The sequence below is a fragment of the Cupressus sempervirens genome, chromosome 11 (assembly GCF_028749045.1).
Source record: "Cupressus sempervirens isolate cs-2001-9-10 chromosome 11, ASM2874904v1, whole genome shotgun sequence".
Classification (NCBI taxonomy): domain Eukaryota; kingdom Viridiplantae; phylum Streptophyta; class Pinopsida; order Cupressales; family Cupressaceae; genus Cupressus; species Cupressus sempervirens.
In genome coordinates, this window is record NC_143128.1 from 769,950,687 (window position 1) to 769,967,389 (window position 16,703).

Consider the following 16,703-nt stretch of genomic DNA (forward strand, 5'->3'; position numbering starts at 1 on the left):
AGGCTTCTCAGCACTTTTGGTCGCTTTGAAGCAGTCTGTGAGATTAAATGCTGCTTTAGCAGGTTTTGGTGTGACATTATCAACAACACCATCATGTACAATTTCTCGATTCTTGTTGACATGTTTGGTTTTATCCCTGTTGGAATTGGAACCTTGTTTTGAGTCTCTCTGAAGAGTGAGCTCACCTTTCTTAACCATAAATTCTTCGATACATATAGCCTGTGTAATTATGTCTTCGAAGGTACATTGACCTTGTAGTTGAACTCAATACCTGAAATCAGGTAAGAGGTTATCAGTGAAAATGTCAAGCTTTTTCGTTTCTAGGATTTTACGGGAGTACTTAGTATAAAGTTGTCTCCACCGTTGGAGGAAAGTGAGGAAAGGCTCACCAACCTTTTGTTTAAGGTTGCATAGATCTTGAATATTTACAGGATGTTGAATGTTAAGAGAATATTGCTGAACAAATGAATTAGCAATTTCGTCAAACGTCTTGATACCAGGAGGTAAATGTGAGAACCACTCCAAAGCTTGACCACCTAGGCTTCTAGGGAATAAACGCATGAGGTATGTTTGATTGTGTATAAACTCCATAGACAAAGCACCAAATTTCCGCAAGTGATCTTGGGGATCAATAGTACCAAAGTACTTGTCATATTTGGGTAGTTCTATGCCTCTTGGGAAAGGCGACATGTTTATACTTTTGTCAAATGGAAATGAACAAAGAGCATCCAATGTGTATGTCTTTTTGGGTTTCTCTTTCTCATGCATCATCTGAGCCAATTGTTCTTGCATAATTTTTAGTTTTTTTTGGAGTTTAGTGGTCTCAGTTTCTTCTTCACGTGTGATAATGGTCTCCACATTGAAATGTGTGGGCAATTTAGCTCCCTCTTGGGCGAGTTTGAGAAAGTACTTTTCTTTCTCTTCGTTGAGTAAGATTCCCATGACCTTCTGAAAGTTTTTGTCTCTTCGACATCTTGCTATGTGTTCAGGAAGGATTTCCACCTCTTCTTGTTCTTCATCAGTGTCATTTTCTTTATCTTTCTCCTTGTCATCCCTAGGTTGTTCTTGATATCGACTATGACTATCCCGTTCAGGTTCACGATTAGTCATTATAGGAACTTGTTCAATTTTCGTATGTTGTGTTTCAAAAGGGTCCATGGAGAAAGGATCATACATTGTGTTTGAGGATGCAGGACTCCTACCTGTCTCAGTATCCTTTTGGTAAAAAGGATTCCTAATTTGTTGCAAATTGGAAAATGCTCGTTGAACTTGAGATGACCTTACAGTTGAGGAAGACCGTGAAGACGCCTCACTAGCCAAACTGGATATAGATTGTGTAGCGAAAGGTAAGCTATCTCTGTCGCGATTACGACCCCTAGCATGACCACATCTAGTGTTATCAGGATAAAACACGTTGCCACTTCTAGTTGTGACAGTCATAGGCAAGGACAAGAAGCTAGAACCTAGACAAGGACTATACTAAGACTGAGTCTCAAAAAGGACAAGATAGTAGCAAGAATGTTGTTCACTAAGGCACAAATGGTTTGATTTAAAGGCCAGAACAACCAGAGATTATGACCACTGCGGCACAAAGTATGAGAAGCATTAAGACGAGGACCAAGATTACGTATGAGACGAGACTAGTCAAGGTATAAGACACAAGTTTCAGTTAAGCGAAGTGTTGCTGTTCCAGGACTGTTTACGAATAGAGATCAATAAACAGACGCAGAAAAGGACAACGTGCAGGCCACAGATAGCTAGAATAGACCCAGATTGTAAATGTTGATACAAAATCTCGCGTGAAAAACCTTTACGGGCTGTGCAAAGAAGTTTTACAGGCCGCACGAAGATGTTTCTGTCTCACGCGAAAATCAGTAACAGTTTTTAATTTCGTGCGAGGATGTTTTCTAGATCGCGCGAAGATGCGCAACAAAACTTTAATTTTACGCGAGGAAAAAATGGCTTCGCGCGAGAGCCAAATGATTTCGCGCGAGACCAAAATGATTTCACGCGAAAGGACATAATAGTTTCACAACAGCGACTGATTTTGACAAAAATTTTGATCAATCCAATAACCAGGCAGATAAACAGGCACGTAGAACATCAAGCAAGTGATTTCAAGCACATTTGAAAATAATGAGCAAGGGCAAAAGCAACCTTGTGCATGAACAATCAAGTGACTTAGTTTGTGCTAATCCCTAAGAGAGCTATTTGTGTACATTTTTCAAAAGGTTTTGCAATCATTGCACACATTCCTAGAAAATAAAAGTTGGCTTCTCTAAGGTATTTAGTAATGGTTTGACTTTGCAACTTTTATGACTCACAGGGGTGACCTCCAATCCCGGCGCACTGAGGTTTTGACACAGTCTGAGAACTTAATCTTCAAGAGCTGCTAGGGAGATCTGACAACCCACAATGAACCACACCCGTGGAGATTTCTTCCACAAGGACATTTATATAGCGGTTGTCACTACCATGGAAAAAATGGCTATTACCGCTTTAGGTTCCATCATCACAATTTTCCTTGTAGAGGGATTGTCTGCTACGGTTAACCCTCTCTAAAGGTGACTGACTCACAATAGTATACCACAAGGGGACTTAGCTTCCAGATTCAAGGTTTTGACACCTTTTCACCTTTAGCCCAATCAAAACAAACAGATTAATCCGACACGCTAGACTAAGATTATCTCTTAAAGATCTATGATATCGTCTTCTTGTGATCTATCAACCTTTCCAGAGAAAGGATGCCTTAATCAACAAGTCAGAGATTCATCTATCTACGAGATGCTCAAAGTATCCTCCCCACCCATAAGGAATCCGTCTTAGAGAGGAGTTTCACTAGGAACCCACTCCCTCAAGATCCACGAATAGTGTTCATGGGGGCTTAATTACTATGTGAGTATAGATGTTAATTCCTGAAAAACAAATCTATCTAAAAGCAATCAAAAAGCACAAGGTGGTACACTTAACGCTTTAACTAATGTGAGGTGATTCCAAAGATGCGGAACATTTAACCCCTCACACAAGCCAAAACGAGTCCACAACTTAGAAATTAGTGAGTTCTAGAAAGCACAAAAGGGTTGCCTTGTGGAGCCTTTAACGCTTATGTCCTGTAGACCCCTCCCCTATTTAACGTGGTGCTGAGCTTGCAACCACAGGGTGGAACGAGGGGCTGGCGAATTAGCGAGTCTAATAACCCAAGATAGCTAATTAGATCTATCACTAAAGACTAAGCCTGCTAAATGAAACTAATAGAGATCACAACCTAGTATCAAATTATGCATGTGTTGTAAAATGAAAATACAGAAGGAAACACACAAGCTCAACACGAAAGATGTTCGTTCTAGATCCAAATGAAGTGTTATCAGCTGAGGAAGATTACCTGGTGATTGTAATGCCCCGCTCGGAGATCCTTGGAAACAAGGATTCAAATCAAGCCAAGATTTTTTTATTTTTTTACAAGTATGAATGCACATGACAACATCATACAGGGATCTGATACCAGATGTAATGCCCCGCCCGGAGATCCTTGGAAACAAGGATTCAAATCAAGCCAAGATATATACATTTTTTTTTTACAAGTATGAATGCACATGACAACATCATACGAGGATCACAACGATCGCAATGGAAGACTTCACCACCATCCTGACAACCAATGAATCTCCAAACGCCACTACCAAACTGACACACACAACCAAAGCCAACAATGACAATGCACATGATGAGGGCACAAGAAACAACCACTCATCAACAAAACACCAAGCTGGGGTAATATGCAGAATCCTGAAATTTGGCTAAGCTTGAAATCCTGAAGCCCTGAAAATTGGCTAAGTCTGGATTTCTGAAGCCCTAAAATTTCCTAGAATCCATAACTTATCCCCGAGAGGTCTGAAACATATCTCAAACGATTTGTCGCATATATTAAAATATATCTTAAGTATAATGAATTAAATATACGTCAACTTATACTTAAACGATATATTTTAAACCCCTACGAAATCTGTTTTGAACCAGGAAGGTGTAAAAACCAAAAGGGTGTCCAAAACCAACTTTCGATCTTTCATCCGACAAGCCTAGATAGCCACTGTTTCTCGCGCGAGAAAGAAAACTGGTCTACAGTTTCGCGCGAGAAAGAAAATTGGTCTACAGTTTCGCGCGAGAAAGTGCGCACTTCACGCAAGGACTACTGATCTTCGCACGAGGAAGAAACAACCTCGCGCGAGGAAGAACCAGTCTTGCGCAAGCAAAATACAATCTCGTGTGAGGAAACAAATCAGCATGACACAAAACACAATAAAAAAGCTAAACAAACAAGGAAACCTCCACATCGGAGAGTACCGAATCCACGTAAATCGAGGAATGAACACTCGAGAGCACTAACAGCAAGGAAAGAGGAACATCTAACCATCTAAAACATAAAAGCAAAGCACATACTGAAGTAAACATCACAATGAACAAAATACATTTCAGAACTAAACAACCAAACAAATGCGTGGTTCCTCCCAACCGTCAATAGCATCATAAGACCATCGTGGATCCTAGCCATCCCCCGCGCGTAACATCCCAAGCCACCGACTAGATCGTCAGTACTGTCATAATAGGGATGTCACTACTAAAACATGCAACAATAAAAGCATAAGGAAATCTAACATTCTAGTAGAAAAGCATAAGATAATCCTATAGTAGATAACATCTCCTATTACATGCTAAACAACAATAAGCAACAGATATACTACCAAATCAAATAACATCATCTGATTATATGTTAAACATCATGATAAGGGAATGCATCAAGTAAACTAACATCATCTAAACATGATATCCAAGCATTCCAATGAAAGCATAAATCACAAGAAAGCATACTCCGAAACCCGAAGTACCAAGTGAAAACATCTAGCAACGGTCGCACTAGGACAAAAGATCATCTCTGTACACCGATCCCTAGCAATGGTGAAGGTAGCTACGCCTCCCAACCATGTGGCACTTGTAGGTCCACACCTGCCATGCTGATGGAGATAATGATCCAACCAAAAACACACAAAAGAACATCCATGGCTAACACTCACGCCAGACAGTATGATGGCTGCAACCAAGAACCTAAGACAATGCAAGGAGTACAGGTCCTGGTCAGACACTCAATAGGCTACTATGTAGGGGCTAACATCCTAGAGAGTCGCTTGGCATCAAAAAGCCCAAGCTCGGATCGTGTGTCCTCAAACTTAAACGGGTGCTCACACATTGTGTCCTTGAACTTAATCGGGTGCTCACACATTGTGTCCTCGAACTTAATCGGGTGCTCACACATTTTACTTATCTTAAGTTTTATTAACAATCACACATTTTATTTAGTTATCACTTGCTTAAAACTTCTTATCCTCCGTCAACCTCCGGCGCCATGAACACCGAGCTGCGAGATAGAAGCCCCCTCTAGATGCTACCCTACCCTACCCATGCTCATCCTACAACAAGTGCCCGTGGGCATGCATACTCCCATCCCAACCCCAATGATCATAACTTTCAACAAATTCATAAAAGATTGGGCCTCGCAAGTCACCCAAAAAATATACGCGCACGTACATGTGTGTGGCGCACCACCATCACAAAGATCATAACACAAGGACAGGAATGAGAACACAATGCAAAGAAAACACCCAACTGAAAGCAACACGGGAAGGACAGATTCTACACGAATCCCAAAGCCAATAAAATTGTACATCATGAAATCACTCAATCGGCCTCAATTCGAGAGTATGGATTCTACACGAATCCCAATGATGCAACAAGACCAAACATCATGAACTCACTCAACCGGCCTCAATCCAAGAGTATGGATTCTACATGAATCCTAGCGTTCATGAAACAAAAGCAAAGGTCTAAACGAAACCATAACAAGTATAAAATCACTCAACCGAACACGTTGGGAGTACGGATGCAACACGCATCCCAATGCAACATAAAAGTGCAAAAGTGGTCTAATTGATATCCAAATGGATCATCAAGGTCCACGACCCACATTGTGCCAAGAAAACTCAAGAAAATAGGGCGGCACGCAAAACGAGGTAAAAACTCCAAAAATTTAGAAAACTTCAAAATTAAAACCCATTTGGCCTTTGGGTTCAAAAACTCTAAAAATCCAAAAATAAATGAAATCGGACACCGTATGCAAAAACGGCCAGCATAACGGCGTAAAATCCCAAACCCTCATCTCAAAAAATAGAGAAATGTTCATACCCGCCCAACCGGGTAGAACTAGCATACAGAAACGGAGGGGAACACTAGTTCTCAGCCTCCAAACAAACGGCTACCAAAAATAGAAGCAGAAATGGAGCAGAAACAATAAAACAGGAAAGCCCTACCTCACAGCCAAAAGGGCAAAACGGGAATCAGGACCATAAAATAAATATCTCGCAGAAATAGCTGAAAATCGCAGCAATCCAAGGTTTCCCCGAGCTGGATCCAACGAGCCCAACCTCGCAACGATCCCATGCCCATAGCTCCCACAACGAACAAAATAGTAAATCCTCATGAAGAGGACTTTGGGTTTTACTCTCCAACTTTCCAATTTGAAAGTGAGAAGTGAGGAATTAAATTCCTCTTTGGATACTTATTCACTTTTCGGGTGAATAATCAATTAGGGCATTTAACCAACCAATCTAGTTAAACTCTGAATCGACCTAAACGAAAATAGGCTATTCCTATAAATAGGAATTCATCTATGGCAAAGCTGCCAAAAATTAAAATAAATCAATTAAAAAACTCGAAAACCCAAAAAACACAGAAATCACCTTAAACAACTTTCGCGACAATGCGAACCTCTAAATGCACAGACACGCTTACTGGTCTAATCACATAATGCAATGAGTTCAGATTTAATAATCATCGAAAGGTTTAAATTAAACATTTTAATAAAGGATACGTCGACCATACAAGGACGACATTGGTAAAATATGAAAGGCTGAATCACTAACTCCATGTGCCACTGCCAGGGATATAATCCTACACACTAAACAACACGATCAAGTGCAATTGCATATAATAACATAGCCGAAGCAATAAATGCATTAAATCACCTAATTTAACCATTTATTTAATTATATTAAAATAATCTATTTACATCACTCACGTTCGCAAAAAGCATAACAACATAGGAATGAAGTAAATAACCATAGCATTAAATCCATCACATAACATAATCAGAGGTATGTCCAAATACCAGATAACCAGATATCATCATAAAACACACTGTCATCTCAAAATGGCATCATCATGCAATATGATTAACTGAACAACATAGTAGTCTAATATCTATGATACTGGAATCAAAGAGTAACATTTGACCCTCAGGTCATCTCAAATGTAAAACATCACATGAGTAAAAAATATCTCTCTAATCAGAAATATAACAAGGTAAATGTTCGCAGCACATAACCAAATAATCTCACATGAACAATCCATTTAATTACTTACGCATTTAATAATGATTGTTTACTCTGCATTAAAAAGGCATTTAAAATACAAAAACAACCATAGTCATAAACATGACTAACCACTGCTACAGGAACCTAGTCCAGTGTAGCATGGTAAAAAGTACATAGTGCAATCTCTGCACACATCTCAGGATAATCATGAAACAACCTCATGATACCACATCGATCCTGGTAACCACTCGCACAAACCTCAGTGAACCAAAAAATCACATCATAATCTCAAAGATCAGTCAAAAGCATAAACAAAGCAACTGATACAGAAACATAAATCCAAACACCTCAATGGTGTAGACCACTCAGGGTCACGATCATGATCCATCACAACAAAAGATCAGCAAGGTTGCGTCCATCAGGATGACTTACAAAAGTCAGATGGGAGAGGCACTACAGTAATCCTTGCAACGTGCTTAGTAGATTTTTACCTGTTTCTGGCAACTTTAGCACGCTTTTCCCATTGTTCCACAAATCGCTGCTATGCTGTTCAAAAAAAATCAAAAAACACAGAAACACTAGAAACCGTGAACAGTCAGCAAAAAAATCAGAAAACACGCAAATTAATGCAAAAAAATGCCTCTGTCAATAGAGTTTCGCGCAAAATTAAATTCATCTCGCGTGAAGAAGTTTTACGGCCTGCGCGAAATAGAAATCCGCTCGCGCAAAATTAAATTCAGCTTGTGTGAAATCAAATTCGGCTCGCACGAAATCAAATTCGGCTCACGCGAAATGAAAATCGGCTCACGCAAAGTTTCGCGGGCCAAAGAACTTTCTCGCGCGATGCGGAAAGAATATTCGCGCGAAGATTCTATATCCTTGCGTGAAAATGAACAGTTTCGCGCGAAGATTCCTGAATCTATACAGAATAGTACGGACAGAGAACAAAAAAAGATTTAAAAAATACAGAAAGAGGCCAGAAAAATTGATTTTCGTGCCCCACAGTGGGCGCCAGAAATGTATATGTGAAAATGCGGCCTATGCTAACACACACACTTCAACACGGTCATTGCATGCGGATTCATCTCGGAATGAACATTGGATTGTTCATTCGAAATTTGCCCTGCAAAGCGACCTGTTGCCTTTTATCTAAAGGGATTTTGCCTGTTAATATCCTCAGAATCAAGGTGTAGGCAACTAGACCCTCTAAGAATGAAGGATTTGACAATGAAATTAAGCTAAGAATGAGAATGCAAATTAATCTAAAATGAAAGATGCAATGTAATCTAAGAACAAATAAAGCAAACTAGATTAAGCATATGCATGATTAAACTAAAATGAGATTAAACTAAGAATGAGAATGTATGCAAGAAATGTAAGCAAACGTGAGCATGAATTTCAGCAGCGATTCAATGCAAATTCTCCAAATTCCTCCTCCAAAACGAGGAGATGAGGGTCTCTTAAATAGACTCTCCTGAAATCCATCAACGGTCTAGATCGATTCAGATCAACGGTCAGGATTGAAGATGAGGTTCAGTCATAAAAGGAGATTCCCAAATTAAAGGGAGTTAACAGACTTAACTTGAGTAAAATAAGGAGTTAATTGTTTTAATTTGAGTAGAAAAAGGAGTTAATTGATTTAACTCATTTTTGATCAATAGTGAACTGGAAATTTCCCTTTTTGAACTGAAGAGAGATTTTGTTGAGATATTTAATTTAATAAAATGAGATATGCTCTCATAATTACTTTTTCTATTTAATTAAATAATTTTTAATTAATTAGAGACACTTTCGTTTAATTAAATAACTTCATTTAATTAATTAGGAATGGCTTCCCATTTAATTAAATAACTTTGTTTAATTATTTAGAAGTAAGTACTCCATTTAATTAAATAATTTCTTTTAATTAATTAGAAATACCTTTCTCATTTAATTAAATAATTACATTTAATTAATTAAAATAGGTGTATTTATTAAATTAAATAAATTTAATTCCATAGTACATTAGCCTTAGGATATAATTTAATTTAATTAAAGTATAAATACTTAATAATTAAATAAAATATTAATCAATAGGTTTAATGTGACTAATATGAGTAAATACTATAGGAATTAAATAATAAGTATGATGAATGTAGATTTAAGTTTTCTGCATTTGACAATTAAGTCAAGTAGCGAATAGCAAAATGAGAATTGCCTATTAGAATAGGACTTTAAGATTGATCAAAAATAGACCAGAATTGGTTGAGATGGCAATGAGCCAATTTTGGGGTATTACAATTTCTACCCCCAAAACCTCGGTCCTTGTCAATGGCACCCCTGAAGGATTTTTTGACATTTCAAGAGGTCTCCGACAGGGGGATCCTCTATCCCCCTCTCTCTTTATCATCATGGCTGAAGTGTTTGGGAGAGCCATGATAGATGCCTATAACAAATAAAAAATCTCGAGAATTACTGTCACTAAAAATCTACCCAATATAACTCACCAACAATTTGTTGATGACACTGTCCTTCCTGGGAAGAGCATGGTCACAAAAGCCCGTTCTCTCAAAAGCATTATATACGAATATATGGAAGCCTCAGGCCAAAAGGTTAATGACCTTAAGTTAGAAATTTTCTTTTTGAACACTAAACTAGAAATGGAACAATAGATTTGTAGGATTATGGGCTTTAAGAAAGGAACCTTCCCGTACAAATATTTAGGTATAGCTCTTGAGAAAGGTTCAAAATCAAGTAAGGTTTGGGATAACACTTTGGAGAAGATGGACTCTAAGGTATGCTCTTGGAAGGACAAATGGCTCACAAAGGAAAGAAAATGCATTAAGATCTATGTAGTCCTTTCAGCTATTCCAACCTATCCTCTCTCGTGCCTTCCACTCTCACAGAAAAATCTTAGAAAATTTGAAACCAAGATGAGGAATTTCCTCTGGAATGACTGAGACAATGATAACAAATTGGCCCTTATCAAATGGGAAAACATATGTAAACCGAAGTCATTAGGAGGTCTTCGAATTAAAAACCTACAATGGCAGAATGAAGCCCTAGGGGCAAAACTAATTTGGAAACTCTACCACGAAAGCAATCACAAATGGGCGAAGATCCTATATAATAAATACCTTAATGCAGATGACCCTCTCTTGATCTTCAAAGTCATCTCTCCGCCAGGAGGTTCAGAATGCTAGAATTTCATGCTTAAGTGTCACCATTTGATTAGTAGATTCCTCGCATGGAATATTGGGTCAGGTGAGGAGGCCCTCTTTTGGAAAGATTCTTGGGAAGGCAAACCTCCACTCTCCGCCTTTAAGATCCCTCCGACTCTCAAAGAAAAATTAATTGAGTTATGGGGTAATAAAGTCAAGAACTACAGGACCCTGGTATACTCTAATGGTTTGCTTGTTTGGAAATGGAAATCTCCTCGAGGACTTGACTTAGATGATGAGTCTATTAATTATCTTGAGAAAATCCTGAAAGATAGGGATCTCAAGCATTCCAACAAAAGAGACTCCTTAATTTAGGCAACATCTAATGACGGGAAGTATAATGTCAAAAATGGATATATGGCTATTCTTGAAGTTAACAAGCTAGAATCAGTGGCTATCCTAGTAAAGCTTTGTTGGGATCCCTCCCACCTTCCGAAAGTCGGGTTCTTTCTTTGGCTTGCGATTCAAAATAGGATACCAACAATGGACAGATTGCATATCCTTGGCATTCATGGCCCTTCTAGATGTGTTCTTTGTCTTCAAAGCTCTGAAAATTTGGATCATCTATTGTATCAATGTCCCTTTTCCCTAACTTGTTGGGAGTGGCTTAGGCAGAAGTTGGAATGGTCCACATCCTTCCCAAAATCCCTGCCCGAACTACTTAGGGGATGGCCCTCGAATAAGGTCAAAGGTGTTTATAGCAAGCTCTAGAATATTTCTCCTTCTATTTTGATCTGGGAAATTTGGAAGGAGAGAAATTGGCAAATCGTTCGTAATCTAGAGCTCAAACCAGAAGCTCTTATTCCCAAAATAGAAGCTACTATTGTAGAAACAATCAACTCTTATTTGAGGAGGTCAAGATTTGAAGAAGGCTCATTCTCTAATTGGGATGGTCTCATGAAGAAAGTATGGCCTAACTTGATCAATCCTCCTTTATTCTATTCTAAGAGTAATAATGAAGCTAGAAAAAACTGTGAATGGGAGCCTCCTCCCGCAAGCTGGGCTAAATTGAATTTCAATGGGGCAGTGAGGGGTAACCTAGGTATAGCCAGCATTAGATGCATCATTCAAAATGCAGAAGGGTTTTGGATTGCCAAAAAAGATAAGTCAATTCACCCTACTTCTAACAATTTGGTAGAACTTGAGGCCCTCTGCCAAGGGATCAAGTTATGCCAGAAGCTTAACCTATCGAATGTCATTATCAAAGGTGACTCCCAATTATACTAAATGCTATTAGAAATAAATCAACTCCTAATTGGGTTCTAAATTCACAATTAGAAATAGTCCTTTCTCTATTAGAGAAGTTAGATGATTATAGAATCAAGCATATCTAAAGAGAAGGTAATTATCTCGCAGATCAAGATCAATTAGCTAATATGGGAGCAGATGGGTTTGATACCTTACAAGTAAACAAGGGTTTTTCCCTCACTCATTGAACCTACTATAATTATTTCCTTATATGTGGTCATTCACATTTCTTTATTACATCTTAAGTTTTCTTCATAGTTCGACTCTAGTTCATCAACTTGCATCATTAATTCAAGTTAATAGGTCTCGGTACCATTTCATCATTGTAGTGTCAGTTGCATATATTTTCCTGCCTAGAGCTTCATGTGATTATATCCCACATTATGACATGACACGAGTTTGGGTAATCAGCCTTTCATTATTACATCTTCTGCCCTGCTCTCACGTTTTAACATCATTCCGTCTATTACTCCTCTTTAGTAGTTTATGGCTTTACATCGAGGTGTCGACCTTCAGGCTCATTAGTTTACACAGATCTCTCTGAGCATGGAGTCCAATGTTGTCCTTTTTCATGCATCTGAGAATCGAACCATGGCCTTCTGTGGAGCAATGAAACCAAAAAGGTGGAATCACTTATTATACCTGGTAGATGACATGTCTCGGTTTGTGATCAACAAAGTATTGGGTGAAGGAGTATTTGACTACGAATACACATGGAGAACTAACAATGATATCATAGGAACGTTCATTGGCTACCTGGTTAGAGCCAAAGTGCCTGCAGATGATATTATTAGGCTCTGTCATGATTTGTTTGTGCCTACTTGGAGGAAAGGTTTAGATCAAGCAGTATATAGCATAGATAGTAAGCTTTGGATACCCTTGCCTGAAAAATACATGAATCTCCCTATAGGCCACTCGGACTTAATCACCGCTCCTCCTCGTTAGTCTTTGGTTATATGGGAGAACATGACATTCTCGCAAGAATGGGCTAAAATGTAGGCTTGTCTACACTTCCTCCTTCATTGGCGAGGAATCATAGCAGAAGATAATATGGTATGGCTTACCAATTATCTTGGCCTCTTCAAAGCCTATATCCAGCCAAGGGTAACTTTCAACAATTTGGATGATCTTGATTTCAGCACTCTAAACACTGAGAAGACTAGCAGAGGGAAATTTGACTTTGAAATCCCCCTCAACTACTTGGTGGAGAATTTCAACGACATTACTGATGTCATCATGGTACACTGGAAGGAAGGCAGGGGATCGGCTCGAATCTAAGCGGTGTCCAGGGGCAAAAGTGGTAGCATAGAGTGTTTTGGTTATATATAAGCAACCTTTTGTTAGTAAGATTATGACTATCCATTTTAGACTCTCAATCGATATGTATATATAATCTACGTAAAGCTTTGTATAAAACCTTCAAGACTCACCATTTTGATATTGTAAACAACTAGTATTATATATATACTAAATGGCATTCGAATTTGATATAAATTTTGAACAATTCTCAATGGTTAATACTTACTTTATGTATTTTTTATATTGCTTATTACATAATTTTATTAATTTAAGAATCACTTAAAGTAAAATGAACTTAGAAACTTCTTCTTTTATTTGAGATTTTTGGATATATTACTAATTTATAATTTTAAGATCTTTATTAAGAATTTTACACATATTATTAATAATAATTTATTATTTTCATTTATAAAATATTTAAATGTAAAATGATCTTTTAAATTGTCTTAAAACCAAAAAAATTGACAATCAATTTTTTTCTTAAACCGTAAAATGAAATGCATGAAATTTTTTTAGCCGCCATTAAAAAATGATATGACTGGCAGGGGCGACTATCAAATTCCATGCCAGAATGGTACCATTGGATTTGCATTCTCTCACAATAGTTTTTGACAGATCATATGGGAAAGGCAACAAATTTCATAATGTTAATAATGGTATATTGAGCCCTACCTCATAAGAGATTTGGAATGTATTGATGTGCTTGTTGTGTTGCGAGATATGAATTTGTGAACTGGGAGTGGGACTTTGTTGTTAATCCCTTTTATTTACCCAGATTTTTTCTCTCAATCTCTCATCTCATATAAAAAATTTATATTATTTTTACTTTCTTAATTTAAATGTTATTTCTATATTGTGCCATTAATAATTGTATTTTGAAAAAAAATGATGTATTTATTTATAGCAATTCTATGGAATTGGTCTAATGTAATAAAGGTTTGTATAATTACATTGTAGAAAATTAGATAGTTTATTATTGTATAAATTGTTTAGGCTAGAATGAAATCAAATGTTAATAGTTATGAATGTATTACATCTTATATTTATATCTTTTATCATAAGAACATAAAAACCTAAACTTTAGGCTTTATTGATTTATATTATGTCATAAGTAGAAAGGAGATTATAACTTCTTTGCATGTAGTATCCTATTTCTTAGATTGTTGTACTTAAATGAGTTTATAAATTCAAAGAGAAAATTTGTTTGAAAGTTTAAAAAAGAGAGTAATTTATGAACAATTTGATTGAGAGATATGATGAGCTATCAAGACATTTTTACAATGTGATAAAGTAATTATTATTAGCTTTTACATAAATTTATATCAATTTATACATTAATTAATATAAAACATAATAAATTATTATACAAAATTAATATATTTTAATTTGTTCAGCCACTAGTTCCTACACTAATGAAATTAATTAAAGCTAAAATAAATTTCCACCATTGTTACTTGTTAGATCTAATTAACACATTTCATTCAAGTATGGATAGTAATAATCAACGTCAACAATTGTAAAATGATAACTATGGATGGGATATTTTTACAAATAATGGACATCAATAAATACTATAACCATTGCATATAGTACCTAGTCATGTGGCTGCATATAGATGTAGAGAAACTCTAAAGTATGTAAAGTCTAAAGGTGTACATGCAAAAAAAATTGAACATTAGAGACACAAAAGTCTAAACTTATCAATTTATATATTAATTAATATAAAACATAATAAATTATTATACAAAATTAATATATTTTAATTTGTTCGGCCACTAGTTCCTACACTAATGAAATTAATTAAAGCTAAAATAAATTTCCACCATTGTTACTTGTTAGATCTAATTAACACATTTCATTCAAGTATGGATAGTAATAATCAACGTCAACAATTGTAAAATGATAACTATGGATGGGATAGTTTTACAAATAATGGACATCAATAAATACTATAACTATTGCATATAGTACCTAGTCATGTGGCTGCATATAGATGTAGAGAAACTCTAAAGTATGTAAAGTCTAAAGGTGCACATGCAAAAAAAAATGAACATTAGAGACACAAAAGTCTAAACTTATCAATTTATACATTAATTAATATAAAACATAATAAATTATTATACAAAATTAATATATTTTAATTTGTTCAGCCACTAGTTCCTACACTAATGAAATTAATTAAAGCTAAAATAAATTTCCACCATTGTTACTTGTTAGATCTAATTAACACATTTCATTCAAGTATGGATAGTAATAATCAAAGTCAACAATTGTAAAATGATAACTATGGATGGGATATTTTTACAAATAATGGACATCAATAAATACTATAACTATTGCATATAGTATCTAGTCATGTGGTTGCATATAGATGTAGAGAAACTCTAAAGTATGTAAAGTCTAAAGGTGCACATGCAAAAAAAATTGAACATTAGAGACACAAAAGTCTAAACTTTACTTATATTTTTTTTAGGCCCAAGTTACATGAAACCTATTGTACAAATCAAAGAGTCAAGTTAGAATACATAATGAACAATTTAGCTAACATTTTCAATATCTAATAGTTAATTATTTGGATAGATAAGATTGAATCTATTAGTTGTACCTCAAAAATAATCTTAGGAAGTTTTGTTGGTGTAAATATGTATTTACTATTTACACTTACTTAAATTTACTTAGGTTAATGCATTATTTTAATATTTATTTATTAAGTCACCTAGGAGTATGTGCACTCTTGTGAGTTGTCATGTTGACAACACAGGAGTTCACACCTCTTTAATGCACATGGTATCTACAACACAAGAGTTAGCACACCGATTAAGCACATGGTGTCTACAACATCTCCACTTGAGATACACCTTGTCATTTTTATCCTCTCATCTAGAATGATGGATAAGACGTGTGCTTATTTGTCATGCTTATCTTATCTCCTAGCTCTTTCTAGAGACATTTGAGGTGCTTCCTGAGAGGCCTTTATATACAGGCACTCCTAATGTGTTTGAAAATACATACAATATAGAGCAATGTATGAGTACATACTCTGATATATTAATCATATTCCTTTTTGGTCTACATTTGTGCTTGTGTTCGAGTTCTACAATCTTGGGTAAATCTTGCCCTAAGGAAAATTCTGACATGGTGTTAGAGCTATACCAAATTCTTACATGGTATCAGAGCTCTTGGAGAATCTCTCTTCATATAGCCATTCCAGACCATCTCCTTGCTTTAGCACCTCAGCTCGAATCTGAAGTATCGCATAAATTAAGAGCATCAAGAACCAGATCTAACCTCGCCATTACATCCAGAATGTCAATTCAGTGAAAATCGGCTACAAAGTTGCCTACCCTAGACCAAAGTTGATCGTGAGGCATTTTTTTTGCAAACTGGTAGCCCAAAGGCCTGATTTGTGAAATTGGTATGATCATTTCAGATCTGTACATTTAATTTTTAGATCTACATTTTTATTCATTTGCATCTTTGCAGTTTTTTTGGATCTACATTATTTTCTGGAATTTGTTTGGCCATCGAGCCATAG